Raw genomic sequence first — 21,098 nt, 5'->3', positions numbered from 1 at the left:
ACAATGAAACTGTAAATCCAATAGCTTATTGTGGCTGAATTCCTCTCTACCTGTGATGAATCCTGAATGGTTGATGCTTTTACTACCTACAAGGATTCAACAACTATAAGCATGGAAAAAGGGTCGTGGTGGTTCAGTGGTTAAGATGCCAAGCTTGTTGATCAAAAGGTCGGCAGTTCAGCAGTTTGAATCCCTAGTGCCACATAACGTGGTGAGCTCCCTTTACTTGTCCCAGCTTCTGCCAACCTAGCAGTTCAAAAGCACGTAAAAAATGCAAGTAGAAAAATAGGGACCACCTTTGGTGGGAAGGCAACAGCATTCGGTACGCCTTTGGCGTTTAGTCATGCCGGCCACATGACCACAGAGACGTCTTCGGGCAGCGCTGGCTCTTCAGCTTTGAAATGGAGATGAGCACCATCCCCTAGAGTTGGGAACGACTAGCACATATGTGTGAGGGGAACCTTTACCTTTACCTTTAAGCATGGAAGGCATATTTGCCTTCTGAGCCATCATCCCCATTGACTGGCTGGGGAATTCTGGGAGTTGAAGTCCACATGCCTTCAAGTTGCCAAGGTTGAGAAACACTGCAGACATTGGCACATTATTACCTTCTCCAATTCTCTCTGGCCAATTGCCACCAGAAAATGTATTTGTGCTTACAGCTATTTAAAATAAATATGAAAGCCAACATAAATTGAAATGCTACAGGAAGCCTTTAAATTCCACAGAAATATAGTGTCCTGGCAGCTTACTTTCTTTTTAGTAAATGACCCAACATGCATGCATACAGCTTGAACTGAAAATATGGATACTTGTCATTGAACATTTTATTGGTTGTTCCTGTGGAATCCAGCATGAGATTTTTCTTGCCTGAGGATTTAGTTAGAGAGAAAGTTATTGCTTGGATGACTTTCTAGCATTTTACTTTTCTACCATTCTCTCAAACCCGTAGAAATCATGTTCATTCAATGAGCATTCAAGGTTTTTCACAAAATCAAGAGTAGCCTGCAGAATTTGCTGCCGCAAGAGTGGTTGGGAGAACCACCAACTAAGATCCCTTTAAATGAAATTAAATCATATGAAATGAAGAATCAAATGAAGGAAACTTCATAGCATATGCCGGAAATTGTTAACTACTGCTTTTGTTGTCCTCTTGACAAATCATTATTAAGATTCCTTCTCTAATCATTCTGGGAAAGGAGCCAAACTGACTTTAAATATTTTAATAAAATATTCCATCAGGATAAAAGTAGCAGGTTATAATGACCTACTACTGAGCGTTAAGACAGATGTCTATTGGACTCTCTTCTCCGAAATAATTAAGCATTAATGTTCTTTTTCTAAAAACTTCATAAGGAATCTCTTCCTTTCCCTTCCCTTCCCCTCCCCTCCCCTCCCTTCCCTGAAGTATCAATTAAACTAAGGGGTGGATTCAGGGGTGAAATGCTCCCGGTTCGGACTGGATTGGCCGATCCAGTAGCGATGGCGGCGAGTGGTTCGGAGAACCGATAGCAAAAATCCCTGTGCGCCCCCCCCCCCCAGCATACCTAGCTAAGCTGCACGATCATCAGAGGCTTTTTTTTTTAACTTTTAAAAAGCATTTTTTCTACAACGTCTTCCGCCGAAAAAATGCTTTTAAAAGTAAAAAAAAAAGCGCTCAGCTGGGATCGTCAGAGGCTTTTCAAAGCATTTTTTTCTGCAACCTCTTGGCCAAAGAGATGGTTAAAAAAATGCTTTGAAAAGTCTCTGACGATCCCAGCTGAGTTGCCTGATCAGCGCTGGCTGGGGGATTCTGGGAGTTGAAGTCCACCCATCTTCAAGCTACCAAGATGGAGAAACACTGCTCTAAAAGGATGCAAATGACCAGCTGTCTGCAAGGAATATAAATCCTTCCATTCCCCACTATCCTGTCAGAGGTGAAGAAGCTTCTTGGATGAGAAGTGAAATGTCTTCAAAGAAAAAACAAGAAAGTCCAGTTGCCTCCTGAAAAGGCACCTTTGGGACAATGGTAGGATCACCCCCAAGCCTTATTACCAGAGGTGTCAAAGACTACAAAGTCCAGCTGGTGATTGTGACCGTATAACTGGAACTCTACCCGTTTTTAATGTATTGATTGCACTGTTGCAGCCATCAGTGACTTTTTTTTTTTGACTACATCCTGAGGACATCCCTGCTCATTCTGGGATAGATTAGAATTTGGCAGTTGGATAACTACAAATTGCACAGATTGTTTTTTTTTTTTTTCCTATTGAATGAAGGCAAGTAGGAATGCCCACCAACCTGGCTAGGAGAAAAAGTCCAAAAATGATGTTCACAGATCATGATCGATAGAAAAATGTATACCAGGCGATGCTTTCGTTCTGTGGTTAGAAGAACATTAACAGGATCACAGAGGTGTTTTTACCACATTGTCGGAGAACCATTTTGAGGTGTACAGGCATCACACCTGGAAAGGAAATGGCAATGTTGTTGCATTCTGGAAAGGAAGACTCGGTTTCACAACCTACCTGGATCACAAAAAACCTTCCACATTGTCATTCTATTAATAAGAATGGCAAGTTAGGGCCTTTTTCTTCCTTCCTCTCCCCAACCCCATTTCCTATTCCGCTTGACAAAATGACTCATCACAGGGTGACCAGAAAGAAGGAAGGCAAGAACAAAAAAATAGGTTCATCCTTTGGAGTACAGATCTTCTGCAACAGACTGACTCAGCTGTGGAGCACAATTAAGATGCAACTTCAGCAATGTCATCTGTTAGGCACAAGTTATTTAAAACCCACTTTTCTTTTCTGGTCTCAGCAACTAAGCAGGATTAGGTCTGTTAATGCATAGATGGGGACTAACTTCTGGGCTGTACAATAGATGCGAAAGTCAAAGAAAAATTCCAGAGGAAGATCATTCCCTACAGCTGTCAAGAAAATTGTATGGATGGGTTTACCTAGTCACCAAGAGTTGAGCCAAACTTGAGGGTGTTTTGTCTTTCTTTATTCACATGCTATATACAGCAGTGGTGGGATTCAAAAATTTTTACTACCCGTTCTGTGGGTGTGGCTTGGTGGCCGTGGCTTGGTGGGCATGGCAGGGGAAGGATACTGTAAAATCTCCATTCCCACCCCACTCCAAGGGAAGGATACTGCAAAATCCCCATTTCCTCCCGATCAGCTGGGACTCAGGAGGCAGAGAATAGATGGGGGTGGGGCCAGTCAGAGGTCGTATTTACCGGTTCTCCGAACTACTCAAAATTTCCGCTACCGGTTCTCCAGAACTGGTCAGAACCTGCTGAAACCCACCTTTGATATACGGTGTCTGTTGATAGATTCCTTACTTAGTTCCTCCTCCCCCCCCACCAAAAAAAATTGGAAATTGATTTTGCTAAATTATAAGATGGGCCTTTAAGTTCATCAACTTTTAGTTATTTAAAGGGCCAATCAAATGGCTTTTTAAATGTTTCAGAGTATATAAAATACAACTGAACACAGATAGAATACCGTAACTGTACAGGTGTATTTAATATAATGAACTGTTCTTATAAAATATTTAGTTATTAATGTCTTCTATTAGTAAGTACAATAAATTTCAAAATCATGCAGGAAATTGTGAACTTATTTTGCCTGTTATTGATTTTTATCTACTATAAATAATATAAAATCAGAAATAGGGGAGAATTGGAACAAAATTTCATGCGTATAAATCCTTTGGCTAAAATTATTACACCTAATTCCAAATGTTTGAAATTTGAGTTTTTCAAAGCATTTTGAGTAGTTTAGGTTCAATGCTCAAGGAAAGCCAATTAGTGAACTTAGAATAGAATAGAATAACAGAGTTGGAAGGGATCTTGGAGGTCTTCTAGTCCAACCCCCTGCTTAGGCAGTAAAGCCTACACTACTTCAGACAAATGGTTATCCAACCTCTTCTTAAAAACTTCCAGTGTTGGAGCATTCACAACTTCTGCAGGCAAGTTGTTCCACTCATTAATTGTTCTAACTGTCAGGAAATTTCTCCTTAGTTCTAAGTTGCTTCTCTCCTTGATTAGTTTCCACCCATTGCTTCTTGACCAACCTTAAACAGTGCATTACAGGGTAAAAGTTTGCCAACCAAGGTACTTCAAATGTGTTAATTTACAGAATACATCCAAAATCTGGGTCCCAAGTGGTATCTTTTCAGAGTGAGAAGCTTCAGAATGAACCAAAAGCATGTCAGAAAAACCAGTCATAGTAGCATCTTCGAGCAGTTCCAGTAACAAAGTTAGTACAACAGGTACATTAAAGCAAGATTCCTACTAATAACGTATCATATAATGCTTTAGAGAATCATCCAGCCATAACGAAAATGGATTTTTCTGTCACCTCAAGAATTACTGGATGAAGCTGCTACAGTCATTGGAGAGAAATGACCATCGGCGAGAAATTAATTTAGATCATAGATAATTTTACATCAGTTGAAAAAACTGTTCTATAAGGAGAAAATAGGATTAGGGAACATGAAGAGTAGATTTTGAAACATACACTAACAAAAATGGAGCTCAAAGAGTAAAGAAAACAATTCCTGATGATTCCATAATTTATCTGACCAATAAATATGGTATGTCCTTCAGATCGTTACAGAGACCATTTCTGAATTCAGAGCAATCATAACATGCATCCCTTTACATGATTTTTAATATGTCATGACTGATTTCTAGCATCTCCCATTTATTTCAATCATCTGGATAAAGATATGCTTACTGTATCTGTGTTGAGTTTCATATATCTTGCAAAAATCAAAATAAAGTCTCTTTGGGCTTGACTTCTTAGCATGTGGTCTGATGATAATTCCTGCAGTTTACAAACCATGTTTCTGTCTATGGAGATTCTCAATCATCCAGATCATGGTTGTCTCAAAGGTGCTTTTCAAAAGGCAACTGAACTTTCTCTCTCTGTGTGTGTTTTTTTTTTCCTTGAAAATGTTTCGCTTCTCATCCAAAAAGCTTCTTCAGTTCAGAACATGCAAGAAGGGACAGGAAAGGAGAAAGGGAAAGAGGAAAGGGAAAGAAAAAGAAGAAAAGATGGGAAGGGAGCAAGGAAGGAAAAATAAGGAAAGGGGAAGGAAGAAAAAAGGAAAATGAAGAGGGAAGGAAAAAGAAAAAAAGGAAGGAAGGAAGAAGGGAGGGAGGGAGAGAGGGAGGGACTGTAATCCACAAAAACATTTAGGCTCTGTTATTCATGCCGCTATCCTTCTAAAACTGGTAGAAATAATACTAGCATAGCTTATCATCTGTGAGCATGTAAACACATCTTCAGTGCTTGTTGAGGTCAAACTATGTTCTCTGGGTGAATCAGCTAGAAAAAAAAAATCCCGAATAGTAACAATTTGATTGAACCATTCTCAGTTAAAGTCAGATTAGCAAGTGGCTCTTCAGTTTTATGAGTCAAAGAAAAGGCAAAGAAGGCCAGGAGAGATGGATGGAAAAAACAGATCATCACTTAAATGCCTTTCCACAGAAATCCTTCATTAGCAATAACTTTTATCTGTGATAATATCACATGATATTTCCTTCTTCTCATATCCAATCCGTAAGTAAAATAAACTTACATCTTCTTTAGCTGTGCTGGTCATTGTACCATCCCCACATTCATAACCAGACACAAAGTCTGCTTGGCAGCTGCAATGCCTGTACCCACCATCAGTCAGCTGGTTGGAGTTTGCATACTGTGGTACCCTATGTGTACCAACCACCAGCTGATGATTCTTACTTCAGCCTGTGTGTGTGTGTGTGTGTGTGTGTGTGTGTGTGTGTGTGTGCACGCCAGCGATGAGTTTCACAGATTCTTACCACCAATCCCCTGCGCATGTGCACGCTTGCTTCATGCACACGTACGCCTTTCACGCATACACCATGCAAAAACATGACTAAATAGGATGACATTATACTGAGGGAGGAGGGGGGGAGGGGGCAGGGGTGACCCACAGAACCGGTCTGAACCAGCTGAATACCACCTCTGGTGTGTGTGTGTGTGTGTGTGTGTGTGTGTGTGTGTGTGTGTCCCTAATTGCCAGCTTCTGTCAGAGCCATGGTGACGTAGTGGTTAGAATGTAGCATTGCAGGCTAACTCTGCTCACATTGCCAGGAGTTTGATGCCTTTGATCCTGAGCAGCTCAAGGTTGATTCAACCTTCCATCCTACCGGGATCAGTAAAATGAGGACCCAGATTGTTGTGGGGCAATATACTGACTCTGTATAAACTGCTTAGAGAGGGCTGTAAAGCACTGTGAAGCTGTATATAAGTGCTATTACTATTCTTCAGGAGAATGGCTCAGGAGCAGGGGTAAAATGCTCCCGGTTCGGATTGGATCGCCTGATCCAGTAGCAATGGTGGCGGATGGTTCGGAGAACCGGTAGCAAAAATCCCTGCGCCCTCCCCCATGCCCAGCTGAGCTGCGCAATCATCAGAGGCTGTTTTTTTTACTTTTAAAAGCATTTTTTCAACAACCTCTTCGGCGGAAAAAATGCTTTTAAAAGTTAAAAAAAAAAGCCTCTGATGATCACGTGGCTCAGCTGGGATCGTCAGAGGCTTTTAAAAGCATTTTTTCTATGACCTCTTCAGCCGAAGAGGTTGTAGGGGAAAAAAATGCTTTTAAAAGCCTCTGACGATCTCAGCTGAGTTGAGCCTTGGTAGTACAAGGGTTTAAGGCACCCTGTTATTAAGCTGCTTAAGACCAGCTGCCTGCAATTACTGCAGGGTTCGAATCTCGCCAAGGCTCAAGGTTGACTCAGCCTTCCATCCTTTCTAAGGTAGGTGAAATGAGGACCCAGTTTGTGGGGGCAATAAGTTGACTTTGTATAAATATACAAAAGGATGAAGGCTATTGCTGAGCACATTGTAAGCCGCCCTGAGTCTTCGGAGAAGGGCGGCATATAAATCAAATTAAAAAAAAAAAAAAAAAGCATTTTTTCTGCAACCTCTTCGGCCGAAAATGTAGAAAAAAATGCTTTTAAAAGTAAAAAAAAAAAGAAGTTGGCCATGCCCACCCAGTCACATTACCCCCACCACCACCAAGCCATGCCCACAGAATCGCTAGTAACAAATTTTAGATTTCACCCCTGCTCAGGGGCAGAAAATTCTTCACTGAAATATAGAAGGGATTCAGGAAGACTACAGTTCAGAAAACCATGAATGGTGAAGAAGTCTTGAGGGCTGGGCTAGATGGTATGGTGATCTTGCACAAGTAACCCAAGAAGTAACCCAAATAAGAAAAGCATTGATGAATGTTTGAAAAAAAGAGATTTATTGGAACTAAAGATCTGCCGACTTGAGCCCTTGGGTGCTCAGAAAGTTTTTTTTTTTCTCAAGAGCATTCTTAATCAGAAAGCGTTCTTATTACAGCACATGGCATATGAAATAATTCAAGACGCTGAGCTTGTCGATCGAAAGTCCTGCGTAATGGGGTGAGCTCCTGTTACTTGTCCCAGCTTCTGCCAACCTAGCAGTTCGAAAGCACGTAAAAAATGCAAGTAGAAAAATAGGGACCACCTTTGGTGGGAAGGTAACAGCGTTCCATGCGCCTTTGGCATTTAGTTATGTTGGCCACATGATCACAGAAACGTCTTCGGACAGCGCTGGCTCTTTGGCTTTGAAACGGAGATGAGCACTGCCCCCTAGAGTTGGGATTGATTAGCACATATGTGCAAGGGGAACCTTTACCTTTACCTAACCCTAACAAACCCACAACACAACACAAGGTATTAGTTTAAACAGGTGTCCTTTTAGTTTAAAAGGACCTTTTTAAAAAGGAGAGGGTGGGAAAGCATACAAAAATTCAACTGTAAGTGTGAACTAGGATGATGTTAAGAATGTAGAGAGGGGTTTTTGTTTAATCTGAAAGTCTTCTAATATTCCAAATGTTTATTTAATGGTTATGATTGCAGAAAGTTTGACAAACCCTGATAGAATTTGTTAGATTATGTCCTCCATTACTACCTGCTCCAATGACTGTGTTGACTTGAAACAGGAGAAACAGAATTGGAGGGACATTGGCAATGGAAACAGCAAATTTCATACCAAAATAATTTCTGCTGATTAAGAATGGGTGAATAACAGTACAACTCACTGTGAAGGAAAGACCCTAAATCGAATGACACCAAATAAAAACAATATCTTAAATGCTTATTATGGCCTGAGTTTCCTGAAAGGATTAGGAGTGACATGATAGCCGTGTTCCAATATCTCAGGGGCTGCCACAAAGAAGAGGGAGTCAAGCTCTTCTCCAAAGCACCTGAAGGCAGGACAAGAAGCAATGGGTGGAAACACATCAAGGAGAGAAGCAACCTAGAACTAACTGATAATTAGAATACTTAATCAATGGAACAACTTGCCTCCAGAAGTTGTGGATGCTCCAGCACTGGAGGTTTTTAAGAAGAGATTGAACAACCATTTCAGACAAATGGCTTGAGCATGGGGTTGGACTAAAAGATCTCCAAGGTCTCTTCCAACTCTGTCATTCTGATTAATGCTTAAAGATGCTTGCTGTATTTTGTAACTTCCTTTCTTACACATTTAGCTCCACAACTTCTCATGTAATCTTTTAAAAAGCAGTAAAAGTAATAAAAGTATTTTTTCTAATGTCTAAATTTCAAAACAACCACTACCATAAATAATGTGGATCTGAGACTTAAACATATGGATTCAGCCACGTTCCAACAGAGCTAAGATTTTTCCTAGTTGACCAATTCAGAACGAGAATTTAACTTCCATATTTTTTTTTCTGAAATAATATTTGAAATATTCATTCAGCAAAAAAAGATTAGAGATAGGTCTCCATGCTACTGTAATTAATACAATGTTTACTACCATAGATTACGGTTAAAGTGATTGAATGCATCTTTTTGCCAAAAGAATTGAATTAAATGGGCTAACTTGAGAAAACTAAGTGGGTTAGTATTAGAATAGCGATGCTAACTAGATAGTTTGCTGAAATGCAACTTGTTCTTGCCATTAAGCTCTTACTTTGAAAGACATGTTGGGCTTTATAAAAAAAAATTGACTGAAGAGTATTCTGCCCCATCTAATCTCCTCTAATGTCACGAAAAAGAAGAGTATTACGGTAAATTGAATGTAAAGCTTTGAAACAAAAGAAAATTCTCTTTTAATACTGGAATTCAGATTCATGCCATAGAATCAATTAGTGACCATGCATATCCGATCAGGGACTCTTTGTTCCTTATGGGAAAGGCTGCAGATTTGTTTGAATTGTATAAAAACACACGAGACTATATTTGCCTAGGAATATATCACTGTTTGTTGAATTAAATATGCCTACGTGCATAAATAACATCACAGAGGATATATATATATCTGTGGCTAAAATTACCTTTGAGTGTTGTGGAGGCAATATAAATCAAATGAATAATGGCCTCTAGAACGGATGTGTCTTTTAATATGAATTCTGGTGTTATTAGATATTTTATGCAAGCAAATTGCTGAGAAAATGTTTGTGGCAAATCAAGGTCCCTTGACAGTCTTTGCCAAACTGTGGCTTTAACCTATCAGATTTTCAACTTTATGACTGGAGTTTTAGCATCCATATTTTTTTCTGGAATGAGAATCTTGGTGAGTATAGGATTATTTACCAAATTTACTCTTTGGGATTATTTACTGACCTCTTTTAAAATCTTGGCAACTCTTAGGGTGAATTTATAAGGGTTGCCTTTCTCAGTCTTGAAAGCTGCTAGATATATTTGCACCTTAATAGGCCGGTAGATAAATTCTGAACGAGCTTGAATGAGAAATTGTAGTTGCAAATTAACACCAATTTGGAGATAGTGGAGAAAATGTTTATTGGAAGTTGTGGGTCAGCGAAACCAGTTATACCTTGAATTAACTGATTTATAATGCCCAGTTTAAGGCTTTTGAGAGCATGTGTTCTGAATATGAATCATCTGCTGAACAATATATACAATGAAAGTATGTACTGATCAAAAAAATATATCTTGGATCCTTTGGCAAGTTTCAGAGACACACCCCAAATTTAAGAGATGTTATGTCTGAAGTAAAATGAACACTGCAATTTTACACCTTTTTTTTTTAAAAAAAAAGCAAAACAAAACAGGATGAAGGTTAATATTGGTCATACAAAATGTGAAGTAAGGTACTGGAATATCCAATTTTGGAAAAAAAAGCAACCAATTTAAATTTTAAGGAATGTAAAATATACATCTTATGATTTAGAGATAAAGTTAATTCAACAAAAAAATCTTCTGCATTTATTGGATGCATCAAAGATTGCATTTAAAGAGTTGGAAATCAGATTTCCTATATTGGTATATTGCAAAACATTTGAGGAGTCTCGGAGTATGGATTTAGTCATACTTTCCAATGGCTCTTTTTTTTTGGCTTCCAATGGTTAACCATTGGAAGCCAATGTGATTTAAAAAGAGGAAAAAGATACAGTTGTAATGAGAAATGTAAATATGATTATTTATCTCCCGAAATAATGGGTGTGAAAGTTGATGAAGAACTCTTGTCCCTTCCAAGCATGAGAGTCAGTAAAAATTACTTTATGAAGATTGGGTGGGAAAATTATTCCTGAATTTAACAAGTAGATTGAAGAGAGGTGTTCCTATCAATTTTTGAAATGCTTTTATATTGTGAAAATGATACGATGAAGCAATGTTTCTGTATCATCTGATTTAATAATATGGTATCAGAAACAAGCTAGTTTTATAGTAATGCAATATTATACAGAATCTCCCCCCCCCCTTCACTTTCAGTTCACTTCAACTGCTGTTAGGTATTTCTTTACTGATGGCATAATCACAGTGGTATCATTTATCCCTGTTATGTAGCTGTACTTCACCAATTAAAAATGACAGCTGGGATTGGTGCATTCTGCATAGAATCTATTTATTTTATTTTTACAAGAGGGAAAACAAAACGAGATAGCAAAGTTCTCCTGCCCCACTTCCTGATATATAAGCTTGTTGCCTTTACGCTGACTTCCAGAGGAAAGGTAGAGAACAATGGAAAACATTTATACTTCAACAATATTCACATCTGCTAATAAGAGCATGCAGTTAAGACAACTGCAGTTCCTACAAATGAGAGCCCCCTTTCCCCTATACTGCTTACTTAGATGTAAACCCATCCAACAGATCAGACCTCCAGGTAAATTACACGTGGAAGAATTGTATAAATTTTGAGGCAGTTGATTACACTTATATGACTGTCAGTGAATATTTTCGGGCAGGCTTAACAATTCAATCAAGCAAAGCAAAAGGTGGAAAATATAAAGTGCCATAAGGAAAAACGTTAAAGAATTTTTTTTTAAAAAAAAACCCTGCAACCTAAAAGAATTTTCTTACACTCTTTATATCAAAATAAATGCGTGTACACCCAAACGCAAATGTACCGTAAACCTACTGATTGTCTCTAATGAATAGATAAAATAAATGTATTTTAATAAAACACAGCCAGAGCTGCAAGAAATGCCCAATACTCACGTTGACTCTCATCTTGCTTGGATCACTTGGCACCGCTGTCTCCCATCACTTCAAAGTCCATACGCAAACCGGCTTTTCATTTCTGCAGCCAGTCACACCGTTTAAAAGTCTAGTGGTGAGCCTCAGCTGTCTAATTCTGCCCTCCTTTTGCAGCACCGATAAGTCATTTATTTATTTATTTTCCTGAGTGAAATGAACAGCCTTCCTTGGGGTGGGCGGAGGGAGGACGGATTGAGGGGTGTGTGTGTACGGTGTGTCCAAATCACATCACCCACTGAAATTCTCCCCCAGGATTGCAACTGGCTTGCAGATTTCTTTCATGCAGATGAAGGTCTCCCCAGGAGGTGCTTGGTGTCTCCAATGTACGAGGCTCCCACTCTAAGGATCCATAAATGGGGGATTCTAAAAGCCATGCAGAAAAGCTGAACGTGGCTAAGGAATACGGTCTTCGAGACGTACTTCAGAGCAGCCTTTCTAACACTGCAGCCAAAGTTGCCAGTTTTCTGGTTTTCTGAGGGGTGTTTTTACTTCTCTTTTTTTTCAGCACTGCTGCCTCAGGAGTTCCCTTTCAAATTCCAAGTAGAGGCTGAATAAGAACATCTTGAAACAGGGCGGGGAGGAGGGGCGGAGAGAGAATATATATCAAAAGGAACAAAGCCATGACAGAGCCATTAAAAAAAAAAAAATACTTTCACTGAGGCCTGCCTATTCAAATGGGCCATCTGTCCTGGACTGGCATCTGCAATGTAAATCACTTTTAAAAAAAACGAAAGAAAGAAAGAAAGAAAGAACCTCAGTCACATAGTGTGGGTTGGAGGCACTTTCCTAGATCTGGAAAGTCCTTTCAAGATATCACCCACTTTCAAAAACGGGACTATCTGAGCAAGGGAAAAAGGTTCCATGCTATGGACGATGATTATTGATGATGATATCCATTCAGTCGTGTCCGACTCTTGGTGATTTTATGGGCCAGGTCTCTTCGCATTTTCTGATCTTGCACTGCTTCTTTGAAGCTACGGAATGAACCTTCAAAGGTGTACATTTGGGGGTCCCTTCTCCTGCTATTCGGGAAAATTCCAAAACCACACCTCTTTCTCTTTTATTAATTGACGTAATATTTTCTTGATACTGATTTTACATTTTAAAACATGTACGGCTCCCTAACTAGAATAGTGTGACTCTTGTTGGCATATAACCTCTTTGGTTTCTTGACGTAGGGGACCCAAAACCTGCAATCATTTGGTCTTGGTAGAGTTGAGCCATGGCCTAGTCTTCCCCGTCTAGTCCTCCACAGCTTCCAGACATTGGACAGAACCATGACAGCCTCCCTTGATCACAAGAGCCAGAGAGATATAATTGAATATCATCAGCATACCCTACCTCAGCAGCTTCATGTAGATGTTAAAAAGAAGCTAAGAGAAGAAGGGGTCTATGATTGGAGAGCTTCCCCCACCAAAACTGACTGGAACTGGTCTAGAGCAGGGGTGTCAAACTCAATTTCATTGAGGGCCGCATCAGAGTTGTGTTTGACCTTCGGGGGCCAGCGTGGGCATGGCCAGCTCGACATCACTCGTGTCATCACTCCTGCAGCTTGACATCATTCCTGCAGCCCTCTGCCAGCAAAAACGGAGCTCACGGGGATGCACACAGCTCCCCTGGGCCCCATTTTCAGCCATGACAGCCTCCTGCAGCCCTCTGCCAGCAAAAATGGAGCTTGGGGGGCGTGTGTGCCTCCATTTTTGCTGGCAGAGGCACCACAGGCCAGTCCTTCACTATTTCCAGGGCAGGCCCTTGGGGCAGATCTAAGCACCCTGCAGGCCATATCCAGCCTGTGGGCCTTGAGTTTGACACCCCTGGTCTAGAAGAAGGAAGAGAACTACCAGAACTAACACTATGTCTTCCTCTCGCAAACTCATGAGTCCACTTTCTGGACTCACTCAGTCCACAAAGATACTGTCACCGTTTGTAGCAATCCGGCCTGCACTCATTATATAGAAGAAACTTCTTTATATACAAAAATATAAAACATGATGCATGTATACAATACCCATGCAACTCTTGTTAGAGAGAAGAAGAAGAAGAAGCAAGTACTCTCAAGTAAAGACAAATGAACTCTCACAGCACAGAACAGTTAAGCTAAGCCACACCCAGGCTCCAAGCCATCTCTCATGGCTCACACAACAAATCCTGTGTCTCAGTCACCAAACAGTTCCCATTGGCTGACTTGTTGCTATGGCTATTCCAGTTCATAGATTCTTATACACTGACAGATACCATGATTGATGGAATGGAAGGCCACCAAGAGGTTAAGAAGATCCACAATGGATGCATTGCCCCATCTCGAATCTGTCTCCTCCGGCACAAAACAATGAAGAACCATCCTTTCTTATGGTTTCTGGCATTTTGCCAGTTGTGCATCTTTCCATCTAGAAACATGCATGAGGACCAAATTAGCAGGAATCTATTTTCAGTGGGAATAGGCCCTTGCCATATCCTTCTTTCCTCTGGAAGAAAGGCAAGAGTGTGAACAAAGTGGAGATGTTCTGACTAGCATTCTTGCCCATGGACAATAAAAGACTTTAGGAACAGTAGAAAAAATGTTGCTGAAGCCTTTCATGCTGGATCCCTTGACTCTTTGGACCAGGTTAGGTTTACAGGTGAAAGTTTCCCATTCCAGGAACAAAATGGTTCCAGAACAGGGAATGGTTGACAGCACAATATTTATAGATCACATTTGTACCCTCTTGATTTCTTTAGAACAGGGTTCCCGAACAGGGGTGGGTTCTACTTACCTTTACTACCGGTTCGCAACGGGACCGCATGCGCAGAAGCTTCCTGACGACGTCCGGGTCAGTGGGCAGAGCCTCCTGACAGTTTTACTATTGTTTCTTGTGAACCGGTCCGAACCAGGGGTGACCCACCACTGGTCGCGAACCCCAGAGCCATGGTTCACGAGTCATTCAAAACCACGCTGCAGAAGTGGTGAGCAAGCATGTGCATATACATACATGTCCTCACATGTGCGAGCAGCGGGTGTGTGCCCACTGTTTGCACAAATGGAGCTGCATGCATGTGTGCACTTTCCCGCCCTTGTGTAGAGCCATTCCCTCCCCCATATTCACATTTTCAAAGAACCTGATTCCCACTACAAAAGAACACCGCCCCCCACACTTTTTCCAAGAAAGAGCAAGATCTCAGCTGGGATTAAAATGTCTGCAATATTTAATGCTTTTCAATAAAGTCAAGAAATGTGATTCTGTATTTTGTGTTTTACAAATCTAGTCTAGAGGGCTATTGTGATGACGAGAACAAGTAAAATGTCCATGTGTTACCATCTTGGACTACCAAAGTAAAAATGCAGCAGAAGTAAGAGTAAGAGTTGCAGCTCAAAATAACATAAGTAGCTTCGTCTTTCAGTTTGGTCTAGTGCAGGGGTGTCAAACTCAAGGCCCTGGGGCCAGATCCGACCCGCGGGGTACTTAGATCTGGCCTACGGGACCGCCCTGGAAACAGCAAAGGACTAGCCCGTGGTCCCTCTGGCAGTGAAAACGGAGTTCAGGAGGACTGCGTGCAGTCTCCCGAGCTCCGTTTTCACTGGCAGAGGGTTGCAGGAGGCCATCGCAGCTGAAAACAGAGCTCAGGAGCCCGTTTTTGCTGGCAGAGGGTTGCAGGAGGCCGCCGTAGCCGAAAACGGAGCTTGGGAGCCCATTTTTGCTGGCAGAATGCTTGGGCCTCCACAGGCGCCCCTGACACAAGTAACGTCCAGCTGGCCCCGCCCACGCTGGCCCCCCCAAGGTAAAAAACACAACCCTGATGCGACCCTCAGTGAAATTGAGTTTGACACCCCTGGTCTAGTGGTTAAGACACTAGGCTAGGAGACAGTGAGTTCTAGTCCTGCCTTAGCCATGAAATCCCACTTGGGTGACTTTGGTCTCTCTCTCTCTCTCTTAGCCCAACTTACCTCACAGGGTTGTTGTTGTGGGGAAACCAGGAGGAGGAAGGACTATGAGGTATGTTAATTGCCTTGAAAATAATGAAGGCAGGGTTAAAAAAAAAATCTAAAAAAAAAAAAAATTGGAGTGCCAACATAACCAGCTTTCTGGGAAATCACAAATAAGAACAGATAGAAACCCAGGGCCGGAAGAGAACGTTCAGGCCAGTGTTGAATAAGCTACGTTCCTGGTGCTTCAAATGAGGAAACCATACTGAGCTCTCACAGTGGAAAAAGGGGACAAAAGAGGAAACATTGTAAAAGCACGTAGCCTATTGAAAGTTTTACACAGTTGTTGCATATATTTTCTATGGTTGATTCCAAAAAGAAAATAGGAAATAAAGAAAAAATTTGCATTTTACAGTCTTCAAGGGTAGTTGTGGCACGAACTACTGTTGAATGGAAATAAAGAAAATCCTATTGTGTCTGATATGCAAACAAATATAGGTTTTGCAGTTTAGTGACTTATTTATTTATTTATTTTTATTTTTATTAAAATTTATATGCCGCCCTTCTCCCGAAGGACTCGGGGTGGCTCACAAGTATAAAATGACAATAAAAACAATATCACAAAATAGCATTAAAAGTCCAATTTAGAATCCCACAGTTAACTAAAAGACCCAACCAGATCAGGTGATTTGAGTAAAAAGACTTAAGACTTAATAGGCATGAAGAACTAAACCCAGGTAAGGTTTAGGTTAAGGTTGTACAGCTTGGTGGTGTGCATACAGAAAGTCCTTGACTTACAACCATAACGGATCCTGCCCTTGTAAGTCGTGATGGTCGTAAAAGAAGGTCATCACACAGCTGATCCAATTTTATGACCTTTTTTGCAGTGGTTGTTAAGTGAATCACCATGGTTGTTAAATGAATTCATGATCGTTAAGGAAAGCCATTGTTTGCTATACGCTGAACTGGTTTCCAGGAAAAGCGTAAATCACAGTGATATGATTTACATGCAAATGGCTGTAAATGTGGACCAGTGGCTGAGCAGCCAAAATGTGGTTATGTGACTGTGGGGGGCAACCATTGGAACTTCAGAAATGGGTAGTAAAGTACCTTTTGTGGGGTCTGTTGTAACCAGTCATAAATCCAAAACTACCTGTCATTGTTCAGCTGTAAGATCTGTCATATTTTCTTTCTTTTTTTACGACCCTATAATCCTTTAATTTGAGGTAGAGTGGGGGTGATTGAATGGAGCTGAGCATTTACTGGCCGGGTGCCCTTCCAGATGCCTATGTGGAATTCACATCAAATATTTTCTTTTTGCATCCTGATAGAGAAACATCTGCCGCTACCTAGGATTGAACTCTCAACCTTCCAGGTGGGAGGCGAGTGTCTTCATCATTAATCCACCACACTGCTCCATCCATCATATTTAATAAGGTTTATTTATCACAAATCAGCTTCCTTGTTAGAAAAAAATATTTTAACAACTTACATGCCTCAACATCTCAGAAGAGCTTTTTCTAGAGCTAGATTTGAACTCCCTAGTAAGACAAGGGAGGTTTCATGGCATCCCAATTGGAGGAAGATTGCCCATCTGTGGAGGTCCAACCACTCAAGACACTGGACACATTCTTGTCGACTTGCAAATTGTACTTTGCAGAAAGGGCCACTTATTTAGACCCTTAATTTAAAAACTAAAAAAATATTGGGAGGTTTCTGGGAGAAATAGTCTTACTTATTGCAGGGAACAAACCTGCCCATCATCAATAAGACTGCACTCTTCATTGCAAAGTGTTTTTGTTTTTCAAAGTGTTTTTGTATTTCCAAGGCCATCTCAAAGAGGACAGAATACCTTGATCAGATTGGAGTTAACCATAGACTAGGGGTGACAATGTGTTATGAAGTTTTTTTTTTAACTGTCTGCATTTTTGTGTCAGTTTTATGTATTTAATACAGTCAGTTGACTTAATTAGTAAAGTTTTCTTCTTCTACCATATTTTACCTTATACCAGTGATGGCTAACCTTTTCCAGACCTAGCACCCAAAGCACCCAAAGCGCATGGGAGCAAATGTGCATGCGCCCAAACCAGGGATGGGTTCTACTTACCTTTATTACTGGTTTGCAGCGGGGCCACGTGCGCACTTTTCTGCGCATGCGCGGAAGCGTTTTGGTGACTTTGGGGTTGGTGGGCAGAGCCTCCCGCCGGGTTTACTACCAGTTCTATAGAACCGGTGCGAACCAGGGGCAACCCACCACTGGCCCGAACCCTCAAAATGCAATGCGCATGTGGCCCCTGAGCATGTGCCCTGCACATGTGTGCGCACACCTGCATGGGGCACCACATGCACACACATGCACGCGCCCCCTGCACGTGCCCTATGCATGCATACATGCCACTGCATGCACACCGCCCCCCTGCACGCATGCCCCCATGCATGTACAGCAGAGACCCAGAAAGCAGCTGGCCAGCAGGAGGCATACACGCATGCACAGCAGAGCTGAACTGGGGCGACGGCTCATGTGCCATCAGAGAGGATGCTGTGTGCCACCTCTGGCATGCGTGCCATAGGTTCGTCATCACGGCAAACTATTTCTACTATTACTATTTTATCTTACTTTTATTTTATTTTATTCTGCAGCTGTTTTATCCACTTCATTGGATTTTATGTCATTTTATTGTATTTCACTATGGCTGATGTTTTATGTTTCATATCTTCAATTGACTAATCAATCATGTATATCATATCATATCATGGCTTACTTGATACATATTATAATAAGGCTTACTGTCAGGTAAGAGGTCACAGGATTGCAGTCTTAAGCACCTAAGACATTGTTCCTATTCTTTTCCCACAACAGCTGACCAGAAAAATATTTGACAGGCCACAAAAGTAGAAGAGGTATAAAATAAGCACCTTATTCTTACTAAGAGGTGTTCTGTCTCTTATACTGGACATAATATATAGGCATCGCGAATAGGAGCTACTGATATTTTTACAGTACGCTGTACTGGACAACTCTGTTACTAGTTAGATCATGCTTTGAAAAAAAAGTGGTGTAGTCTGATATGGGTGGCATGGTGGCTCAGCAGTTAAGACACTGAGCTTGTCAGCTGGAAAGCCAGAAGCCCAAATTTGAAATCCAAGTGCCACGCAACAGGGTGATCCCCTGTCCTCACTCCAGCTCCTGCCAACCTAGCGGTTCAAAAGCATGCAAATGCAAGTAGATAAATAGGTACCACTTCGGTGGAAAGATATATTTAGTCTGCTATGACCAAAATGAACATTAAATTTTAAGCTGACCATATTTTTTTACTCCAATGCTGGACAGTCTTATGATCAATTAAGAGTATATATCATACATTGAAAGACAATTGTAGTGTCAACTTCGTATTGAACCTGGCAGAAGCCATTTTTCTATTCCACACAAAGGGGGGAGGGGAAGGAGGATGAAATACGTTGCTAGACAAAACACAGAACTTTCTCATTGGAACCAAGGTCATCTCTACAGGTGGTGGATAGAGACGGGGACGAGTGCCTGGAGAGCCCGTAAATCGACCTAATTGATCAACGTGACCTGTGACTTTTGGGGAGGGAGTTATTTCCTATTTTAATTATACTGAAACTGCAGGAAACATTTAGAGTTGGTTTTCCATTTGATCGTGCCGATATGATGGACCCCATAAAGAAGTTCTTAGAGGAAGACCCCAACCTCAGAGTTCTGATTTGCTTGGGTTTGTTAGTCAGGATCATGACATGTAGTGACAAATAAATCAAAATCTACCTACCTACCTAAACAAATAAACAGAATGACGATGAGCAGGCAAAAAAACCCGGGAAAATGGGAGAAAAGTCCAATTTCCTGCTGGGTTCCCCAATGACTTTACTTGTGGAAAGCTATGTAATGGAAGATACAACTGACCTTGGGGAAAAGGGGAAAGAGATGATGTCTAGGAAACAATCAGGTAAGAGAGGGAAGAGCCTGCAGTTCTCTTTCAGAGAAAGAAACTTAGGAAGGAAGGATCCGTCCTAAAGGATCAAGCAGTTAAAAATGGAGGTGGGACATTTGTGCTTTCAGACTTGCAAAATTCTTTTTTTTAAAAAAAATATTTTTATTATCCTTTTTTCTTTATAATACATCACATTTCCAGTTTTGCAACGACAATGTACTGGCTGTATCCAGTCCTTTTTAAGTATACATAGTATTATACACCCTGGTTATAACCAGTATTCTCTTAATCATATGTTATAATCTCTTTTAAATGCGTAATGTTGTACGTCATAGTTATAACCATTATTCTCATAATTATACCATAACCTTCTATATAGTGATCTCTCTATACATTTTAATCTATAGTCATGTACAGTCCAATAGTAATCTTTCTTACAATATATGTTCTTACCGTGTTTCTCTGAAAATAAGACAGTCTTATATTTTTTTGAACCCCGAAATAAGCACTTGACCTTTCTATTTCTATTTTGTTAATCTTCTTTCGTTATTAAATTACTAATCTCTGCACCTGTTATCTAACCATTTGTACAATAAGTCCTATATTGAATAATACTCTGAATCTTCTTTATCCTTAAGTTCCATCGTTAACCTGTCCAATTCGGCACATTCTAGTATTTTCTTTATTACCTTTTCACTTATAGGTATATTTTCATTTCTCCAATTTTGTGCATAGAGGTTCTAGCTGCTGTTATTACATGTAACATTAGTAAGTGAGTATTTTATTGTATTTCCCCGGTAGTATGCCTAATAAGAGTAGTTCTGGTTTTAGATCTATTTGCTGTGCTATCATCTCTTCTAACCACCTTTTTATCTTTTACCAATATTTTTTTGCCATTGGACAGGTCCATGACTTGCAAAATTCTTTTAACATAGCTTTACAATAAAGCAGAATTAGTTCATCTTGTTGTATTTGTTGTCTGGGATACTGGGTATGTAAAGAAGCTGTTAGGAAATTACCATTAACTGAGCTATTGATTGGTTGACAGATTGAGTTTTTATACCATGTAATAACACCTAGTCTTCCCCAGTCATCATAATATAAAACCACAGTTAGAAATCATGCAAAAAATCTAGCCTCAGTTTCAGGAAATCCAACTGGACACAGGAGTTCTATAGTTAGACAAGAGATCCAACACCAAGTTCTAACAAAACAAAAAGCTGCTTTAGAAATTAATCCAATAGAAACCTTTGGATTCTAGCAAAAGGCAATTCTGGTCATTTGTGTGACCAGAATTGCCAACTCCTCAAAAGTCCTATTCTTCTGCTGGGTATGCCCCAAAGTGTTTTGCCACACTCTGGTTTCATCATGCATGCATCCTTTGGTCAAGTGGACACTGGAATCATGAAATGTGATTTTGGAGAGTGCATTTCTAACGATGGCTCAGTGGCTAAAGACGCTGAGCTTGTCAGCTGGACAACTGACAGTCCGAGTTTGAGATCCTGGTGCCACACAATGGGGTGAGTTCCCTTTCCTTGTCCCAGCTCCTGCCCACCGAGCAGTTTGAAAGCATGCAAATGTGAGTAGATAAATAGGTACCACTTTGGTGGGAAGATAACAGTGTTCTGTCTGCCTTTGGCATATAGTCATACCTGCCACATGACCACAGATAAAGTCTTTGAACAATGCTGGCTCCCTCACCTAAGAAACCGAGAAGGGCACCGTGCCCTAT

The 21,098-nt window shown here is 40.7% G+C and overlaps 1 protein-coding gene across 1 annotated transcript in view; it reads right to left on the bottom strand.

The window, feature by feature from the left end:
* The window catches only part of CASS4 (Cas scaffold protein family member 4), a 54,811-nt gene that overhangs the window by 33,018 nt on the left and 695 nt on the right, over positions 1-21,098 (bottom strand). The window lies entirely within an intron of this gene.

Source organism: Pituophis catenifer, unplaced genomic scaffold (assembly GCF_029215685.1).
Source record: "Pituophis catenifer annectens isolate HBS135680 unplaced genomic scaffold, rPitCat1.0.hap2 SCAF_3, whole genome shotgun sequence".
Classification (NCBI taxonomy): Eukaryota; Metazoa; Chordata; class Lepidosauria; order Squamata; family Colubridae; genus Pituophis; species Pituophis catenifer.
Note: the sequence above shows the minus strand (reverse complement) of the source record. Positions and strands in the feature narration are given on the sequence as shown.